The 17,075-nt window shown below is 43.3% G+C and overlaps 1 pseudogene across 1 annotated transcript; it reads right to left on the bottom strand.

The window, feature by feature from the left end:
* Positions 1 to 15,987: 15,987 nt before the first annotated feature.
* LOC307100505 (cyclin-Y-like protein 1) lies at positions 15,988 to 16,740 on the bottom strand (annotated as a pseudogene). Its single transcript has one exon. The product of its transcript is annotated as a cyclin-Y-like protein 1 (transcript).
* Positions 16,741 to 17,075: the final 335 nt, after the last annotated feature.

Raw genomic sequence — 17,075 nt, forward strand, 5'->3', positions numbered from 1 at the left:
GCAGAGCCGTCCCTGCATCTCTCACTCTGAAGCCAGACAATTCGGTTCCTCCCTGTTTGCCCCTGATGCTCTTTCCAATCTACTGCCCCCTTGATGCTGTTTAGGGCAGGGGGTGGGAGCCAGTGAGACTGCTCTCTGGCCCTTTAAGAGGATGCCTGAGTCTCTAGCAGCCTCCACCTCATCCACACAGAATCCCTGCTGATTTTCATAGCAGGATGTTATGGGGCCTCCTCTTTCTGGCACTGGTGCTCCAGGATGGGGAGCCTATTGTGGGGAATTGAACCACGACCTTCTGGTTCATAGGTTGATGCTCAACAAGGCCCAATAAGATATTTTGAGAGAGAGAAATACCACATTCACATAACTTATCTATATAATAAAAGCCTAAGCAACCATTATGGCAGAATGGACCAGAATGACTGGTCACTATGATGTGCACTGACCACCAGGGGGCAGATGTTCAAAGCAGGAGCTGCTTCCTGGTGGTCAGTGCACTCCCACATGGGGAGCATCACTCAGCCAGAAGCCAGCTTCAGGGCTGCTGAGCGCAGTGACAGTGGTGGGAATCTCTTCCGCCTCCGTGGCAGTGCTAAGGATGTCCGACTGCCAGCTTAGGAGAGGCAATTGGTGTAGCTCTCCGCTGCCCATGGAGAGCGGGCCTAAGCCATCAGTCAGACATCTCCCAAGGGCTCCTGGACTGCAAGAGGGTGCAGGCAAGGCTGAGGGACACCCCCCCCCCCCACCCGAGTGTACACATTTTGTGCACCAGACCTCTAGTTTTATTATAAGTTAACTAGTAGCTCTGCGCACAATCCGTGCGCCAATAGGTTGCTGCTGCCCTCCTGTAGCTCTCTTCCCGCTGCCCCACCCTCCTATAGCTCCCTCCGCTCACCTCTCATAGCTTGCTGCCCTGCCCTGTCCTGTAGCTCTCCGCTGCCCGCTTGTAGTTCACTGCCCCACCCTCCTGCAGATTCCTGATCCGATTGTTACACGATCGATCGTTATGCCTCAGGGCGTAATGGATAATTAACATATTCCTCTCTTATTATATAGGAGGATTGTTGTTTATCTCTTATTGTGCCTTATTTATAAAATACACTATATCATGGAATGTACATACAGGAAAAAAGTAGTATACATAGGGTTCGGTACTATTCACAGTTTCAGGCATCTACCTGGGATCTCAGAACATATCCTCTGTGTATTAGGGGGGAACCACTATATTCCATCGTATGGCTATAGCACAGTGTGTTATCCATTCACTGATGATGAATATTTGTGTTTAAATATACACTTTTTTTTTTTTGTTAAAAATAATTTACCTGATGTGGAAAATGATACATGCTTGCAAAGACATTGAACATTACATTGAACCTCTTTCTGATCCCAGCCCCCAGAGGGAATCATTGTGGAAAGTGTGGTGTACAATCTAGAACTTTCTTTGTCTACTATTGGATCTTGGGAGAAAATCAATGACATATCTTAATTTCCCTCCCAAGTTTAAGACCAGTCACAGGATTCACAGATGATTTAATCAGCTTTATGACCGATAAAAGCAGGAATGCAGCATGTGACTTCAATATGAGGCTCCAGAGAGCTTTCTGATGATTTTACTCCTGAATTTCCTAGACTTACTTGGGCATGACACAGCTGGTCAGTCACAGGCTCCTCGGGGTGATTTCTGCCTGGCCTCAGCTGATCAAAACACCCTCTCTCTGGGCTCCAACAGACTCCCAAAGGGAGAGGAAAAGGGTGTGAACCAAAGAAGCTCCGTTCCTGTTTTCAAACCCGCTAGGCAGATAAAGTATGTGGTTGTGTATGTGTGCAGAGCGCTCAGGACTGTCACTTCAGCTGAAATTCCCAATACTTGGACGCAGGAAGCCAGAGGAATGGAGTTTCCTCCCTAACTCAGGCTAAAGTAGATTGCATACCTGTTTTGTGTAGGTTTCCGCCTACTGATAGTGATGTTGTTGGCTACGACCACCTAAGGTACTCACCTAGGCCCCCTACAACTTGTGGTGACATCCCCCAGACGTTTCCCCGACCAAAAGCCAATATTGTGCCTCCACCTGCCCTTGTAGTTCCTATTATGATTGCAGGACACACCTCAGCAACAACTGTCAGTGAACTTTGCAAAGGCAAGGTTTATTACTCACAGGTCCTGGAGGATTCATAGCAGCGAGAAGAGAGAGAGGGAGAGAGAGTGTGGACTTAGAGCTCTGCCTTTATTGGGATCAAGGGTGGGGGCTTAGGGTTTCAAAGGTTCACTCTTTGTTGGTGAATTTAGATAGTAAGTGATTCATGCAGTAGCAATATGTTTATTTGAGATGGGTGTCTTTCAAATGGATGCCTCAGCAATCAAAAGCTTAATGTCAGGCACCCTCACTGCACCTCCTTAAACACAGATTACTCCTCTCTACAAAAGAATATTTTTTTCTGCCTATCTTTTCAGATGCTCGCAGAATCTTATGGTCTCCTCACTGCAGTATTCCTGTTGCAATAATCTTTTGAATGAAGTCTCTATTAATGTCCAGAATTATTTTTGACAGTGGAAAACAAACAATCCTTGGAGTCATTCTTGACTTCTTGCCCCAAACTACACATCAGAGTCATCAGCAGATACCTGTCTGCCCTGCCTTAAACCCAAGTCCCATTCCTTCCATTCTCCCCTCCACCCTTGTCCAGCCATCTCCATCTTTCCTCCTTGATTTGATCTTTACCTCCTTAGCGACCCACAAAAGACAAAGATATCTTTAAAAAATGTATATCATATATATATCCTATATAATAAAAGGGTATTATGCAAATTATCCCCTCACCAGGAGTTGGACAGGAGTTCGACCAGGGGGCAGGGCTGGCCTGCCAACCTCCCGTGTCCACTACCCCCATCCAGACCCCACCTGTGCACAAATTTGTGCACTGAGCCTCTAGTATATCTATCTATATATCTATATATCTATATATCTATATATCTATATCTATATTTATATCTATATCTATCTATATCTATCTATCTAGATATAGCTATGTAGAGATATTCAGATAATGCTGTTTCTGTAGTTCAAAACCCTTCATGGGCTCCCCATTTCACTCAGAGACAAACCCAAAATTCTTATAATTGTCCAGGTGGCCCACTATAATTTGATTGTTACTTTTTTGACTTCATTTCCTTCTACTCTCCATCTTACCCAACTCACGTCAACCCTTTTAGACACTGGGCTTTTGCTGTTGGTTAAAGAGGCCAAATACTCAGGGCCTTTGCACTTGCTGTTCACTCTCTCCACAGAAATTTGGAGACATTCCCTAAATTCCTTCAGCTGAGTTGCTGGGGATGAAGTATGAGAAATTCTGTGTCCAGATAATGCTGGGTCTCAGTTCTTTCATCTGTCAAATTGTCACTCCTCTCCTACCACCGCTCCTTTCTGCCCAGACCAAACACTAGGCCAATGTTATAACCCAAAGGTATAGTGGGACTGGAACGTGCTTTTTTTAAATTTTATTTTTGAAAACGCTGTTTTAAAAATAGGACCTTTCTCATAGGGAAGGAAAGTGACTGGTTTCAAGAACAGCTGCTTGAGATAGCATGTAATACCCGTAATTCCCAGAAGAGGGCAGCTCTTTACTAGATTTGCATGTAAATTATATTTTCCATAACACAGGAATTGAGAAATTTCTAACATTTGTAGGCCTTTTTACCCTTCAGAAGGGGGACAGCATCTGCTGTATCAGCTGGATGCTCTGATTTACATTTGTGATTTAAGTCAGAGCATGTCCCTCATCTCTCAGTACTCCCCAATAATAATAAAATGGGAAATGAAACAAAAAATTAAATGTATGTATCTGTAGTGTCTAGCAGTTAGCCTAGCTGAAAAATACAATCTATTGAAGAAAATTAAAACTTTCTTCCAAGAGCCTAAAGAAGGAATGGGATGAATGGAGATGCGACCCACTTTGTGGACCTTTGTAAGCCTGGTCCTGTCTTGTCCAGAGTCTCCGGATGTAGAGAAAAAGAGCAAGAAGAGCCTTTGTGGGCATCTTGAGGGCTGGACAACTCGAAGCGAGGTCCCGCCCCCGGGTTCTGCTCTCTGGGGCACCGCCCTTTCTGCACTCAAAACCGGAAGTGGGAGTATCTCAGCCGGAAGGCAGCCAAGGGCGGTGTCCCCTCAGTGGGCCCCGCCCAGCTACAGTGTACACAGGAATATGCATCAATCTCAGAGTGTTAAGGGAAATAAGCTAAAAACAAAAACCTGTATGAGTCCATAAAATTAAAAAAGAGACAAAATTACTGCGGTATTAGGAATGAATACTTAGGTGGTAAAATATAAAGGAAGCAATTTCCATAAAAGGCAGGATATTGCCCCCTTTCAGGTGTGGAGCTGGGTTTGTGATACAGAAGGGACACGCGATGGATAAGGTCGTGGATTTTAAAAGTATTCATGGCACTAAAAGTCTATTTTCTGTCCTTTTTGGGTATTCTATTTTTTTAAAAAGGCTTTAAAAAGAAATGACTGAATGAATCGTCACAGAATGAAATTCGGAAATGTACTAGAAAGAATCTGATGTGGCATTGGGATGACGTTTTCTTGTATATTTCTTCTACCACCTGTCCTCTTCCCCATTGAAGGCAAGGCTCAAATATTTGTTGAATGAATAAAAGTTAAAGCATTAATTTTTAAATTTTCTTTAGAGAGCGATTGGAAGGGAGAGAGAGAAACCTTGATGTGAAAAGTGTCCATCGGTTGCCTCCAGCGGACCGGGGATCAAACCCACCCCCGGGCATGTGCCCCGACCGACCCGACAGCCAACCCCGAGCCCCGCCGGCCAGGGCGGATGTGGCGGGTCAGGGTCCCAGCCCGTCCTCTCGCCCGGCTCTGCCCTCAAGGTCCCTAGAGGAGCCTGCAGGCCGGGCCCCACCCGCACTCGCGGGAGGGCTCTGGGACTGCGCCTGCGTTAACGGCCCCACCGGCCGCCCCGCTGCTGACCCCCCCACCCCCACCCAACGCCCCCCTGTAACGGCCCCATCGCTCCGGAGGTGGGAGACTGGGAGACGCGCTGACCACCGGGTCCGTCCTTCGGGCTCTGTGACCTGGGGACACGGTGGGTTTGGGGGTGAAGAGGCGCGGGTGAAATTGACCTCAAGGAGGTCCCTTTCTGCCCTCCTTTTGAAAGAGAACCTTACCTGTGAGACGGTAAAACTTTTTCTCAGTTATTTATGCTTGACAAGTTCCTTTGGGAGGATACTTTCTCGGGGGTTCTAGGGTGAGTGTAAATAAGTGAGTGTAATAAAGGAAATGAAGTAGAATGAGGGAAAACGAAAACAACAGGCTTACCATGAAAGTCAGGTTAGTCAGCTATGCACGTCTCGGGTCAGCCCCGCTGCAGAACTTTATCTTTAACATTTTTACTTGATTTGACTATTATTAAAAATATTTTATTGAGAGAGAGAGGAACATCCATTTATATATGCATCATCGGTTGTGTCCTGCATGTGCCCTGAGCAGGGATTTGAACCGGAAACCTTGGCTTTTCTGGACGACTCTCCAACAGGCTGAGCTGGCCCCCAAAGCACCCCCTTCCAGCAGAACTTTAAATCCCAGGGCTTGTCTAATACTGGTATTAAAATGGATTTTGGTGGTATATGCTTGTGCCCAAAGCCTAATAGAAGTCTAAAGCATACGTGAAATTGTCTATGTTAGAAATATAGGGCTCCCAGGAAAAGGGAGGAAGCAGCCCTTCTAATATTAGCAGCAGAAAACGGACTTGAACCTTCCACGAGAGGCGTTTGGACCATCGGGTCATTTTTCTCAGGGAGGTTAAAAACTCAGGTGAGACATTGGAGGAAAATAATTCGAGGAAATTCAGCAGCACAGGTTACTTGTTTCTAAAAATAATACTGCTCACACTTTGCCCGTGTCTTTTTCTTTTATATCCTCACCCTAGAATTTGTTGCTGTTGGTTTTAATTAATTAATTAGTTAATTAATTAATTTTTTTAGAAGAGAGAGGGAGAGACAGAGAGACAGACATCGATGTGGAGAGAAACCTTGGATCCAACCCACAACCCAGGCAGGGGCCGCTCCTGGGAACTGAACCAGCGACCTTTCAGTGCACTGGATGGCGCTCAACCCACTGAGCCGCACGGGCCAGGCAAGAATGACAAGTTCTTAGTATCACAAGGGAAAGTGAGAAAAATAGATGGGGTGGGAGGGCTCTGAGGGAGAGACTTTTGAATCTGAGACCTTGAAAGACAAAATGTAGGAGGGCTCCTGTCAGAAAGGGAGGGATGGGGGCGGGGGTGAAAGGGGAAACTGGCTATGGACCCTCCCACCACGGTCCTTTGAACAATTCTTTGATTGGATGTATGGGAGCGCACCCCCAAGTCTCCATCCCAGTTGCCCATTTACTGGGATGGGGGCCAAGTGCGGTGGGAAGAATGAAGCATCGCAGGCAAAGTAACTGATGTCTGTGGAAAGATGGAGACGGACTGAAAATGGGGGGAGGAGGGTGATGAAAGTGTGCCGCTGCTGTAATTGCACTGTCTAGAAAACAAGTTGAGCAATTAGAGACTCGATGGCCCAGTGACAGAAAATAAATTCGTCATGAGACTTCCTCCATGGAAAGGTATCAGCTGTCTGGTGTGTGTGTGTGTGTGTTTAAAGGGTCAGGTGTATGGGTGATTTTGCAGCCACCCCCCGGCCTCTCCTGAGCCCCAAGCCAGACAGCCCCTCCACCCCGCCCAGTGCACGGGAGGGTGTCCTTTTCAAAGGGACCAGCAGGGCTGAGTTTCTCCTCCATCTCCAACTTGGAGAAACCCCACCCAACCCGATTTGGCCCTGAGGGCTCCAGTGTTCCTTCCACATCTCCTCAGCAGCTGGGCTTTACCTAGTGATGCAAATTGGGTCCCTAATGGAGGGAAAGCAGAGAACCTTTGGATGGAGAAGGTCAGGTGGCTCGGAGAACCTGTCATCAGGCCTCCTGGAAGATTCCCGGGGAGGACACCTGGGAATTGGGAGCAGGTTCTAGAGGTTGACGGGGGAGGTGCTGCCAGCTGGGGGTTATTTCTGGCTGGGAAAGGCTGGGGGGAGTTTTGAAGTGACAAAAAGGATAGCTTAGGGCTCACGAGCCACATGTGGCTCTTTGGCCCCTTGAGTGTGGCTCTTCCACAAAATACCACGTGCAGGTGCGCACGTACAGTTCGATTGACTGGGAATAGAACCATCACCTCCTGGTTTATGGGTCAACACTCAATAACTGACCCAAACTGGTTGGGCTTGTTCATATTTTAAAATATTTCTTCTTCTTCTTCTTCTTCTTCTTCTTCTTCTTCTTCTTCTTCTTCTTCTTCAAGAAGACCTTTTAACATTTCATATAATACTGGTTTGGTGGTGATGAACTCTAGCTTTTCTTTGTCTTGGAAGTTCTTTATCTGTTCTTCAATGGTAAAAATTAGCTTTGCTGGGTAATTTTGTTTGTAGGTCCTGCTTTTCATCACTTTGAGTATTTCCTGCTAATTCCTTCTAGCCTGCAAAGTTTCTGTTGAGAAATCAGCTGACAATCTTATGGGAGACCCCTTGTAAGTAACAATTACTTTTCTCTTGCTGCTTTTAAGATTCTCTCTTTGTCTGTAGACTTTTGCATTTTAATTGTGATGTGTCTTGGTGTTGGCCTCTTTGGGTTCATCTTGTTTGGGACTCTGTGCTTCCTGGACTTGTATATCTATTTTCTTCACCAAAACTTAGGGAAGGTTTCTGTCATTATTTTTCAAATAGGTTTTCAAATCTTGCTCTCTCTTCTCTTCCCGCACACCCATGATGAAAATGTTGGTACACTTGAAGTTGTCCTAGAGGCTCCTTACACTGTTCTCATATTTTTGTATTCTTTTTTCTTTTCGCTATTCTTATTGGGTGTTTTTTTGCTTGCTTATATTACAGATTGCAGATTTGATTCTCTACTTCATCTACTCTACTGTTGATTCCCTGTAAATTTCTTTTCTTTTGTTAATCCTCACCTGAGAATATTTTTTCCATTGCTTTTCAGACAGAGAGTAGGAAGGAATGAAGGAAGGAAGGAAGGAGAGAGAGAGAGAGCAAGAGAAAGAGAGAAAGAAAAACATCTATGTGAATTTTCACATTGACTGGTTGCCTCATGCACCCCAACTGGGGATGGGGAGTAAACCTGCAATCCAGGTATGTGTCCTTGACCAGGAATCGAACCTGTGACACTTCAGTGCATGGGCCGAGGCTCTAACCACTTAGTGACACTGGCCATGGCCCTTGTGAATTACTCTTCATTTCTGATTAGTCCTTTTTTATGCTGTTGAGGTTCTTACTAAGTTCAGTGAGCATTCTTACTAGTATAACTAGTGTTTTGACCTCTGCATCTAGTAGACTGCTTGTTTCCATTTTGTTTAGTATGTTTTCTAGAGTTTTACTCTCTTCTTTCATTTTGGACACATTTCTTTGTCTCCTCTTTATGGCAGTCTTCAAGTGTTGTTTTCTATGTATGAGGTAGAGCTGGTAGATCTCCTAGGCTGGGTAGAGTGGCCTAATGGAGTAGGTGTCCTATAGGGTCCAATGGCACAGCCTCCTCAGTCAGCCCATCTGGTTATTCAATGTGCACCTTTCCCTGCCCCATGTCAGCTGTGTATACCCTCTTCTTGTAGTTGAACCTGGATCACTGTTGACACATCAACGGGAGAGAGTTACTTTCAGGCTGATCAGCTGCAAGGACTGCCTACAGCCACTGACCTCCAACCACTGTGGGGAATCAGCTGTGCAGGGCCCCACTCCACAGAGCTGCAAAGCAATCTTCAGATGGCTGCTACTTGTGCTGGGCTTGGAGGAGCCAGTTTTGCAGGTTTTTTTTTTTTTTTAATGCAATTTAAATTGAGGAGGGGACTGAGGAAGATTGGGGAAAGCAATGTCAGGATTTAATTTAGGATAGTTAACAAGATTGTGTGCTCTGTTGAGGGTTAATACCTCCTTCAAGGGCATGACTTCTGGTATTTCAGAGGTGTGTTAACGTAGATGCACAAGGAAAATGGACAGAGCTTGCTTAAGGCTAAGGTAAATCTTTTTTTTAAAAAAAATATATTTTTTAATGATTTCAGAGATGAAGGAAGAGGAAGAGAGAGATAGAAACATCAATGATGAGAGAGAATCATTGATTGACTGCATGTTGCACGTTGGACTGAGCCCGAAACCCAGGCATGTGCCCTTGACCAGACTCGAACCTGGGACCTTTTTGTCTGCAGGCCGACGCTCTATCCACTGAGACAAACTGGCTAGGTCCAAGGTAAATCTTTTACTAAAAAGTTACTGGTGTGGGGCATGACTACTCACCATCATCTGCCCAGTTAGGAATTTATGATCAGATCACCCTGTGAGGTCACTTTCTGTGAAATCCCTTTTTGTTCACAGTACTTGACAGTTTAATACACGGATATGCTTTTTGTTGCTGTTGTTGTTAACATTTAAATAATTAGGGAAACTATAGATTAAAAATATCAAAGTTTCCCCTCATATCACCCTGCCAAATGTACATAAAACACCGTGTCTTACGTAGCTGGTATGGTTGAGCATCAACTCATGAACTAGGAGGTCACAGTTTGATTTCTGGTTAAGGCACATGCCTGGGTTGTGGGCTTGATCACCAGTGGGGGACATTCAGGAAGCAACTGATTGATAATTCTCATCATTGATGTTTCTTTCTCTACCTTCCTCTCTCTGAAGTCAATAAAAACATATTTTAAAACAACAACAAAAACAGTGTCTTGTTTTTCTCCAGAGACCTTTGTGTTACCAATGGTTGTTTGGCCTTGTAGCCATTTTTTTTTTTTGTGTGTGTGTGTGTGGCAAAATACACATAACATAAAAATTACCTTTTAACTTTTTCTGAGGGTACTTTTCAGTGGTATTAAGTACATTAACACTGTTGTGTAACCATCACCACTACCCATCTCCAGAACTTTTTAATTTTCCCAACTGAAACTGTACCCATTAAACAAAAACTCCCCCAAACCCTAATTTCCTGTTCTTGGTAACCTCTATTCTATTTTATTTCTCTATGAATTTGATAGTTTTAGGTACCTCATATAAGTAGAATCATAATATTTAATCCTTTTGTGTGTAGCTTATTTCACTTAGCATAATATTTTAAAAGTTCATCCATGCTGGAGAATTAGAATTTATGTCTATAAAAATGTTAGTTACTTCTATATCTTCAACCAGCAACTCACAGGATTGTAGCCAAGAGATACCCTTGTACCTGTGCAGATAGATGATGGATAGATAGATGGGCAGGTCATGGTGAATAGCCACACCCCGGACCTATAACATTTTAGTAAAAGGGTTATCTTTGCTTTATGCAAGCCCTATCCATTGTTTCTGTGCATGAGATTAACATAGTTTTGAAATAAGACATAACCACCCTCAAGAAAGCACATAATTTTGTTAATTATCTGTGTAGCAATCCCTGCCTTGCTTTTTCCCCTCTCCATGTAATCTTCCTCACAGTCCTCCCTTTATTTTACATTTCATAAAAGAAGCTGTAAAACTGTTATTATGTGGAGCATTTGAGATTTTGTTTTCTGGCATGCATTGTCAGTTTGGCTCAGATAAAGTCTTACAAAAATTCCCTGCAGGTTAGGACATCAACAGAGTTATATACGTTTTATTTATCCATTCATTTGTTGATAGGCACTGCTCAGAAAATGCCAGAGACGTGATGCTGGAGAACTATAGGAGTCTCGCCTATATAAGGTCAGCCTTATGTCTTCATTGGTAGATTTTCGCTATAAATATTTAAGCACCTGATATGATCCAGGAATGATTCTTGGTTTTGGGAAGAGAATGGTGAATAAAGATATGTGACTCACACTTTGAGGAGTGACAGTGTAGAGCAGGGGCAGGTACACTTTTCCTTAAAGAGCCAGAGAAGAAGTATTTTCAGTTTAGTAGCCCATAGCATCTCTGTTGCAACTACTTAACACTGCCAATGTAGTGCCAAAGCAGCCACAGACGGACTTGCAGAAATAGACAGGAGTGAGTCCCAATAAAACTATTTAGAAAAATAGGTGGCTAACCTTTGGGCTGTGGTCTCCAATCCCTAGTCTAATGCTTTCTCTTGAGAAGGAAGATTCCTCCATTATGATGACTTTATTCTCCTCGTGATAAGAAGCTTAGTTCTCCTGAAGAATGTGTCTGTGCTTGGATCTGAGGATCCCCAATTCCTGGAGGGTGTGACATTAGCTAGTTTGAGTTTTGGGTCCTGGGTACCATCAAGCACTGCTCATGGGGTCACACATGCCCATCTCCTGAAAATGTTGGCTCTGGGGGGAGTTCCCTGTTCACGCCATCACATTCCTCCTACGTGTGCAGGGTATAAGTCCAATGTGCTTACCCAGGCAGAGCAGGAGTTGCTGAGGAACAAGGAGAAGAGAATTCTCCAACACCCCAGGCAGGTGAGCCCTGGGTGAAAGGAGCCCCTTTAGGGACTTTCTAACATGTTATTTTGTCTGAGAGGTCATCTCAGCCCACTTGGGGTGAGTTTCCTCTGGAAGCCTCAGCTTTCCTTTCTCCTCTTCCTCTCTTTTCTCTCTGCTTTTCTTTGCTCAGTGAAAGATTTCTCTGTTTCCAAACATTTCCACCTTTGTAAATGAAGTGTCACTTGAATATAGCCTTGCCTACTTGTTTGTCCATTTCCCCCCATTCCCAAACCTCGCTTGCCTGATAGTACCCTCTACCAGACTATTAGCTCCCATCTCATTTTTGACAAAATGATTTCTTAGCAAGTCACCTGCCATTTTTCACTTCTTGTTCTTGTCATTGTCAATTCTTCACATTGCTAAAATCCTTGAAGTCTGCCTTTAACTTCTTGTCTATTCTTCCCTGTCATATTGACTGCTCATGCTTAGGGTCACTAACTGAAAAAAAATTAGTATGGACCTAATTCTTTAAAAAATATATTTTTATTGATTTCAGAGAGGAAGGGAGAGAGATAGAAGCATCAATGATGAGAGAGAAACATTGATTGGCTGCCTCCTGCATGCCCCCCCCCATTGGGGATCAAGCCCACAACACAGGCATGTGCCCTGACTTGGAATTGAACTGTGACCTCCTGGTTTATAGGTTGATATTCATCCACTGAGCCATGCCGGCAGGGCTAGCTTATTTTAAAAAATTACCTCTATCTCATTTATTTCTTCAAGAACTTAGGTATTTGTTTTTTTCTATTAATTTCAGAGGAGAAGTCTTAACTTATATTTAAAACCAAAGAGACTACTGCAAAGCAACCCATCTACTAGCAGGAAAAGGGAAAGGCTGTCCATGGCCCATTGCTGGTTTTCTGCAGTGGAAGTCTGGGATTGCCTTGAGGTAGAAGAACAGTACAGCCACAAGGAGAGATAGTTGGGGCCAGTTACCTTCCCCCAAGAGAAGTCATTTCTTAGAAGTGTCACTGAGTTATGAGTTTGGGGAACATTCTATACCAATTTCAATATTTATTCATAGGGAATTCTCACAAGTAAGCATATCCACAAATAAGACTCAGATAGTGAATATTAACATGTAATTCAGTTTTTATTTAAATATCAGAAAAAAGTCTGTACATAATAAGCCTTAAGAATAATAAGTCATGACTGTGATAGAACCTTGTGGCAGAGTATTCATGTTAATTTGAAAGAATTCAAAGAGGGTGGAAGCAGTAGGCATGCTTGAAAATGGTACCAACTTCTAACTGGGATTTTTTCTTTCTTGACACTTCAGACTTTCTCTGGGGAAGAATCCTTGTGAGTGCAATGGAAGGGAGAAAGCCTTTAGTTACCTCTATCCCTTAACTAATAGGTATCAACTCAACCTGGAGAGAAACTCCATGAATGTACTCTATGTGGAAAAGTCATCAGAAGAAATGGACTTTTTTTTTTCCCCAAGAGAAATTACACCAGCGAGAAATGCAATCAATGTAAAGAATGTTGTTATCCTTCACCCCTTAAAATCTATGCTCAATATCATGCTGGCAAGAAACCATATAAATGTTTTCAATATGGGAAAGCTTCATCCTTTAGGACACACTTGGGAACTCACACTGTAGAAAAACTGTAGGAGTATTAACCAGTGTGGGAAATTCTTCAGATCTAGCTCAAGCTGTCATACACCAGAGGGTACACACACTTGGGAGAAACTGTATGAATGCTGTGACTGCAGAAAGGCCTTCACCAGGAGCAGTGACCAGACTGGGGAGAAACTATCTGAGCGGTGACGGCAGTTCCATCCCATGGAACACATGAGAACCCATACTGGGGAGATGCTCTACCAATGCTGTGACTGTGGAAAAACCTTCAATAGGAACTCTAACCTGACTGCCCACAGAAGGGTTCATACAGGGGATCAGATGACTGTGGGAAACTTCAGTAGTCACTCATGCCATAGGAACATGTGAGAACTCACAGTGAAGAGAAGCCCTAGGAATGGAGCATGTGGGAAAGCCCTGTTGATCTCACATGTGAGTATCTTCAGCCTGGGGAAGACTTCTTCTGGGACTTCACCTTTGCACAAGGAAATTCAGAGTGGGAGTGAGAGAAATTTTATAAATGTTGCAAATGTGGGATTACTTTTTTAAAAAAGTTTAATTCTTAAAAAACTTTTTTTGAGGCAGGAATCACCAAGTTTTCTCATGGAGTGCAATTTCTATTGGGCACAAAACTATTACTAGCATTTCCAAACAAAAGGTGTCTCCAGGGCTGGCCTCGCATTAGGAGGGCTGAGTAAAGATTTGTTCTGGTGCTTCTGCAGGAGAAGTTTGGTTCTGACCTCTGCTAGCCTCTCATTAGTCTCATGTAGTTTATTTGCCAATGACTTTCTACATTCTGTTACTTCTATGTAAAGTTGCTTATATTTTTCCAATTTACCGTCTTGAGTTGTCATGTTGGAGAGTTCAGATTCCAGATCTTTAATTCTGAGGTCAAACTACTTCTTATTGAAGCATTATGATTCTCTCTTAACTGCTCTGGGGCTTCTTGAGATAATGCTGTGACTTCTGTTTTAACATATTCATCTGAATTTCCATTTCAATTATATTTGCTTTTAAATCTCCAGGGAAACTCAGCTCTTCATTTTCACATTCATTTAATTTCCTTTTTATAATTTTTAAGGGTTCCTTACATCTGGTCAACTCTTTTTCGAATTCACCATTTTTTCTTCATTTCTTGATGCAAGCTATATTGCAGAGATAAGTTAACTCAATATATTTCAACTGTTCCTTGTCATGCTGAGACTCTGGATGGTTCTAGCAGAGTCAGAGAAGGGGGCAGAGCAGGAAGTCCTGGTGGCCCAGCAGCTCCCTGCGCATGGTGGCTACCGTAGTGCCTTCCACCCCATTGTTTGGGATTGCTTATTTTTCAATCAAGTGTCTTATTCTTAAGTTAGAAATCTCATTAATTTTCAGTCTGTGCTTTTTAATATAAGCATTTAAGGCCATAGATAGCCCTTTAAATACCCCTTTAGCAACATTACATGGTGATAAAAATGATTACTTTTTTTTGATACCTCCTTTCCATATTTATAAATGCTCTAGACACTCAGGCACAGAGTAAGAATGGTTTATATTACATTTCCAGCTTTTTTTCTTTTATAAAGTAGGTTTTTAAATTTTAGAAGAAGGAAGAGGGAGAAAGGAGAGAGATAGAAATCTATCGGCCACCTCCTGCACTCCCTCTATTGGGGATCGATCCTACAACTGGGGCATGTGCCCTGACCAGGAATCAAACCAGTGACCTCTTGGTGGATGGGTCGACATTCAACTATTGAATCACACTGATGGAGCTTCAATGTGTTCTCTGATATTTTTAATTTTTTGAGTACTTGATGCCTCAAGCTGTCCCCAGGGAGTTATTGAGTTTGCTAACGTGGAGCCGACACACGGAGGCATTGTTGGCCACTGCATTTGTTGGGTCAATCCTTAAAATTTCTGTGAAGAATCTGTGAGCTTCTGCAAAGTTATTCTGACTGATGAAGGAAAGCTCTGTTTTTTTTTTTTTGTTTTTTTTTTTAACTATTATCTTCCCCTACAGTCCATCTAGTTTCTGTGTTACTTACTTCACATCTCGATAATACTTTTCAGCCATTTTTAGGTCTCTAGTATGAAGGAAAATTCAGAGGTTTAATGAGAAGCTTCTGCTTGGGGTGGCCCTAAGTGACATAAATTTGGGTTTAGGCTCATGCTTAAAGTATCCTCTGGAATAATTTCTTGTGTAAAGGATGTGTTCCCTTTATCAAATATATCCACCAGCACATAGTCCCAGGGAGTGCACGCCTCACCTGGCTCACACAGCTGACCTGAAACTGAGGTCTGTCCTTAAGTGGAATAGGTGAACATCCTCCTATCACGGAGGCTATCCGATGTGTCTCTGGTGCTTATTTAGGCCTGAAGTTCTTTCTGCTTCCACTTTCTAAGAAGCAATTAGTATTTCACCTGGACTGTCTCTAACTAACACTTTCTTCTTTAGAAGCAGGCAGTTTGCCATAGAGCACCAAACTTGGCCCAGTTGGGACCTCTGCAGTTTCACAGAGGTGTACTCTGACCTGCCTGCTTGAATGTGCTTTTTTCCATGGCCAGGACTAATGGTCAATTTTGAGATGATGATCACCTAGAAATTATGCTTGTTCTTGGAGTGATTAATTCCTGGGATTGTCTGGTGCAGGCGGGACTTCTCCACCAGGCTTTGTTTTGTAGGCAAAATTTATGTCTCCATCTGTAATTATGTCCTTGAGGACCTGGAAGTAGTCCACCTTCCATATAGCCCGATTGTCCCAAAACTTGTAGGCAAGAATAATGGCTCCCAAAAGAATCCTTTTCCAGATAGTGGGACAAACGTCAATCTTGGCATAACTCAAATGCCTTTCCAAGTAAATCAGTCCATTGCACAGTTAGCTGTTAGCTGTGTGGCTCTGAAAACAATATGAAAATATTCTGTATATAAATTTGGGTTTAGGATTATGCTTAAAGTATCCTCTGGAATCATTTCTCATATGAATGGGTGTGTTCTTTCATCAAATATATCTACTTCCAGCTCTGTTCTTTTCTGTTCTTCTTTTTTGTTCCTGAGGGCATTGCACCATTCCTGGCCAGGTGGATGCACGGCATGGATGGAACAAGATCCGATTCCATCTCTCTCCTCCCAAAATCCATTCAGATAGAGAATGGGTCAGATGTTAAACTGATAAGAACAGATATCTATGCTTTATCTTAGGCAAAAGGCCAAAAAGCAATCCATCTCTGTTTTTTATGAGGAAATATATTTCTAAGGCCACACATTGGACTATGGTTCTAAAATTAGGCTGGCTGATTGTGCTGTCATGTAGGAATATTGTTGAGCATGAGTTAGCTATACTTTTTAGTAAGGCGCACTGGAGATACATGATTTAAGTAGTTCCTCTTTTCTTGCTCATCCATTTCAGATTTGTTCAGAAAAATTGTGCTTGCTTTTGGGTGGTCAGAAGGGTTTGATTCTAAAGGTAACTCTTTGGGCATCTCCTGGTTGCTAAGGTGCTTCACATAGTAGCCCTGGAAGGCTCCCAAACTCAACTTGGCAGGCTCCAGGGCATCTGGGGCTGAGTGAACTGCCACTGAGTCCTGGTCTCCACCTCATAGACCTCAGACTCATTGTCGGGCTTCACTAGTCGGAGTGTGGACCCAGATTGGGGCTGGCATTGGACTTCAGACAACAAGTCAGTTTGTTTCCCATGAGGTGCCTCTGCTCCTCTCTGCTGTCACGACCTTCGCTCAGCAGTTTCCCTCTCTCCCAACAATGGCAAAACTCTGTGCTGCACAGGGACCCTTGAACTGTGGGTCCTGGTCAGGGATTAAGGCCCAGCTGTACCCCTCTGCAACGCTGCTACTGTTTCCCTTGAGTTGACTAGTTTGTAGTTAATTATTTTTTCATTAATCCTCACCCGAGGATATTTTTCACCTGAGAGTATTTTTCCATTGATATTTAGAGAGAGTAGAAGGGATAGAGTGGTGGGGGTGGGGACAGACAAACATCTATGTGAGAGACACATCAATTGGTTGCCTCCTGCA

Source organism: Cnephaeus nilssonii, assembly GCF_951640355.1.
Source record: "Cnephaeus nilssonii genome assembly, chromosome: 5".
NCBI lineage: Eukaryota > Metazoa > Chordata > Mammalia > Chiroptera > Vespertilionidae > Cnephaeus > Cnephaeus nilssonii.